This window comes from Octodon degus, unplaced genomic scaffold, assembly GCF_000260255.1.
Source record: "Octodon degus isolate 3935 unplaced genomic scaffold, OctDeg1.0 scaffold00012, whole genome shotgun sequence".
Classification (NCBI taxonomy): Eukaryota; Metazoa; Chordata; class Mammalia; order Rodentia; family Octodontidae; genus Octodon; species Octodon degus.
Window position 1 is genome coordinate 15,107,368 of NW_004524588.1, and position 3,982 is coordinate 15,111,349.

The following is a 3,982-nucleotide window of genomic DNA, read 5'->3' on the forward strand; positions in this document are numbered from 1 at the left end:
TAATTAATTAATTTATTTATTTTGGCGGAACCGGGGATTGAACTCAGGCCCTTGCGCTTGCCAGGGAAGCGTTTCTTCTACTGAGCCATCTCCCCGGCCCCTTCATTGCAAGATCTTAACAAAACGTAAAAAGACGCTGCAATTTGTTCTTTACACACCTACAGTACTGTATCTAGGTACATTTCTGTGATTACTCAAATCATTCCGTGAAACTAACAAATATGCTAATTTAAGACTCATCTTTCCCAGAAATACTCATTTTTTGTCTTGCTGTGCCAGGGTCCCACTATGCAGCGCAGACTGGCCTTGAGCTCACTTTGTAGCCCAGGGTGGTCTCCAACGATCCTCCTGCCTGAACCTTCTGATCACTGGGATTACAGGCCTGTGCCACCACGCCCCAGAAATACTCACTGCCTTACGGACTGAAATATTGTTCAATGCTAAAAATAAAGCCAATTAAAATCTTTTTTAAAAATGAACAACTCGGGGCCTGGGAGATGGCTCAGTAGGATAAGCGCTTGACTGGCAAACGCAAGGATCTGAGTTCAATCCCCGGTTCCGCCAAAAAAAAGAACAACTCATCTTTCCCAGAAACTTGCACCTTCTGACTTCCCTATTACCTCTGTTACTAGGATTTAATTTTAATTCTTTTGAGACTTGCTAGGAAGCATGTCACCCAGGCTGGCTTCGAACTCCCGCTGCCGAAGGGATCCTGGCGCCAGGTTTCTGAGCTGGTAGGGCTATAAATGCAGGCGCGCGCCCTCGTGTTCCCAGGCACAATTTTACACCTTTTCCCTATTCCCTGGCTTAAATCCTCCATCTTCCACGATCTCTTAATACTGTTCCCTTTCGGCTTCCGTCGCCAGTCCACGTGACCGTTCCACCGCCAGACCTCGGTTTTCTCCTCCGCTTGCTTCTCCCAACATCTATCTGACTGACAAAAGCAGTAAAGTCGACGTTCCCCGCGGACGTGGCTCTACAGCCCACGGCCCTGCCCTCGGGGAGCCTGGGGCTCGGGGCCCGGCCCAGGGTCAGCTCTCCTCGGGCGCGCCGAGCCGCGGCGCTCCTGCGCTCCCGGCCGCGCTGCGCGATCGGCGTTCAGGAGCTCCGGCCGGGGCACCATTACACCGCGCCGCGCCTGCAGGCCTGTGCCTGCGGTGCGGAGCACAGTTCCCGAGAACAGGGAACGCGGACGAGCCCGCGGGCCCCGGAGCGCGCCCGCCAGAGCGAGCCCTGCACCCCGGGCGGCGCGCAGGACGCCGCGGCGAGGCTCCCTCGGCCCCCGGAACCTGCGCGGCCGGAACCTTCCGAGAGGGACCGCGGCCTCCCAGCGTCCCGAGTCCGGGCGCCGAGGGCCGAGCCCGCTCACCTGCGTCAGCCTCCGAAGCAGGGGGCTGCACCCGCGGACGCCGCCTCGCAGAAGCACCGCCGACACGGCCATGGTCGCGAGAGAAGGCTCTCAAGGGCAAAGACACTCGGGCGCCCGCTGCGACTCTCCCCAAGCGTTGACACAGGCGCCTGTGGTGGGCGGAGCCGCTGACCCGTCTTCTCCAATCAGCAGCCTCGGACAAACACGGCTGGCGGCGATTGGCCAGGAATCTCTCGAAGGGCGGGGTCTAGCGCCGGACGCCGCGGTCGCGCCTGGGATGAAAGTGACGCGGCCGAGCGGTGGCAAGAGGGGTCGCCTGACCAGCTGCTGGATCTCAGTGCCACCACGTGAGGCCGCTGGTTGAAACGAAATCCGACCCTGAGCTTTTAATTTATGTTGAATCTTGCAGTTGTCTTTCAGTAGAGGAGGAACACTGGGATACAATACCTGTTAACAGGAAACTATATTGAACAATTAACAAGGATTAGATTAATCCCCGGCTCCGCAAAGAAAAAAAGAATAACATTCTTGAGAGCCTGAAAGATCCTTTGGGGCCGGGGAGATGGTTCAGTAGAACAAGCACTTGCCAGGCAAGCACAAAGACCTGAGTTCAATCCCGGTTCCACCAAAAAAAAAAAAAAAAAAACACAAGGATTAGAATAACCTTCACCAACATCTGAATTAGCTGCTATATTATCCAAACTTCAACTGAAGTAGCTGAGATGTACAAAAATCAACTATGTTTTAGTCCACGATTGCACACAAAGTGGTCTGAACTAATACCGTATCATATTGCATGGTTTTCCTGGATTTTGCCTGGAGAACAGCTTAGGTGTTAGGTCTTACTGTCACACTGGGGAACCTTCAGCAGGTTGCAGGCTGGGCCTGCACACCGGCCTCTCGTTGTTTTAAACTATGTTTGTGGGTAAAGATGTAGCTCGTTGATTCATTTAAGAATTTAAAAACCGGATGTGGTAGTACATGCCTGTAATCTCAGCACTGTGCAAGGCTGAGGCAGAAAGATTACAAACTCGAGTCCTACCTGGGCAGTTTAGCAAGGCCCTATCTTAAACTGCAAACAGGGCTGGGGGTGTATTTTGGTGTGAAAGAAAACCCAGTACCACCACAAGTTAAAGAGAACAATCTAGAGCCGGCCTGTTGCTCCAACCCGCGATAAAGCCTCCTGAGGAGGGTAAGGCAGGAGGACTGCGAGTTGGAGTCCAACCACAGCAACTGAGTAGGACTCGGTCTCAAAACAAAACAAAAGGGGCTGCAGAGATGGCTCGGTGGAATAAGCGATTCCCTGGCAAGCGCAAGGGTCTGAGTTCAATCCCGTGTTCCACCAAAAAAAACCAATAACCGAAGGGCTCAAGATTACCTTAGCAGTCCCAAGTTTAATCTCCAGTACAAAGAAAATAAATGAAATAAAATTTTAAATAATTAGACCAGGCATGGTGGTGTGCACCTGTAATCCCTGCACTCAAGAGGCAGAGACAGGATAACTGACGTAAGTTCAAGGCCAGCCTCAAGTACAAAGCAAGACCCTGTCTCAAAAAATGAAAAACCTAAAATATTTTTTTAGGGTGTCATTTAATAGTTTAGGCTGGACTTGAACGCACTGTGTGGCCCAGGATGGCCTCAAAATCAGGCCAACTCTGTCTCAACCCCTCAAATGCAGGGATTACAGGCATGTGCTACCACACCTGGCACAAAAATATATCTGAATTTAGGGCTTTGGATTACCATTTCCTACCACAGTAGGTAATACGGTGTCTGGACAGAACTTTTTTGATGTGGTGGAGATCCACTCAGGGCTCAAGCAAGTAGACAAATGTTCTGCCCTGAGCTATTACTTCAGTCCCTATAAATATACTAATAAGAACTGCATTTTTAAGAAACTCTTGTCAAGAAACTCTAGCCAACACCCCCATCTAGTGGCAGAAGGTTGAGGGAAGCTCCGCCTTGCAAATTACAAGTCTTGCTTGGCAGCATCGGGTTTGGCAAGAGCGCCAGCAACTGAGCTACACGCCCATTCTGAGCACAAGCCCTTTCTTTTTCTTCTTTTTTTTAATTTTCTTTTTGCAGTACTGAGGATTTAATCCAGGGGCCTTCTACCCCATCTATCTATCCACCTATTGGGAAGCAGGGTCTCCCTTTGTCTAGATTTTTTTAAAGCCACCTTTTTGTGGTAATTCATTATAGCAATCTTTTATTTATTTTTTTTTTTTTTAGGGAAGGGTCTACAGGGTGTTCAGGGTCTCACTACTAGATCGGACTCGTACTGATCGGCCTGTTTACAGCCTTCCAGGAGCTGGGATTACAGGTGTGCGCCACCACGCCCAGTCTCAGTTGCATCTCAGCGTGCTCCGGGGGCAGGGCCAGCGCAGCAGGCCTGGGGATCAAACCCCCAGCCCTTGCGCCTGTTTGCAGGCCCTTTAATCTGCTGAGCAATTTGGCCGGCCATTACAGCAATCTAAGGAAATAAATTCTTTGTGATGAGACATGGGATGCTGCTGTAACAAAGACAGATATGGAAGTAGCTTGGAGGTGGGTATTGGGCAGAGGATTTTCTTTCTTTCTTTCTTTCTTTCTTTCTTTCTTTCTTTCTTTCTT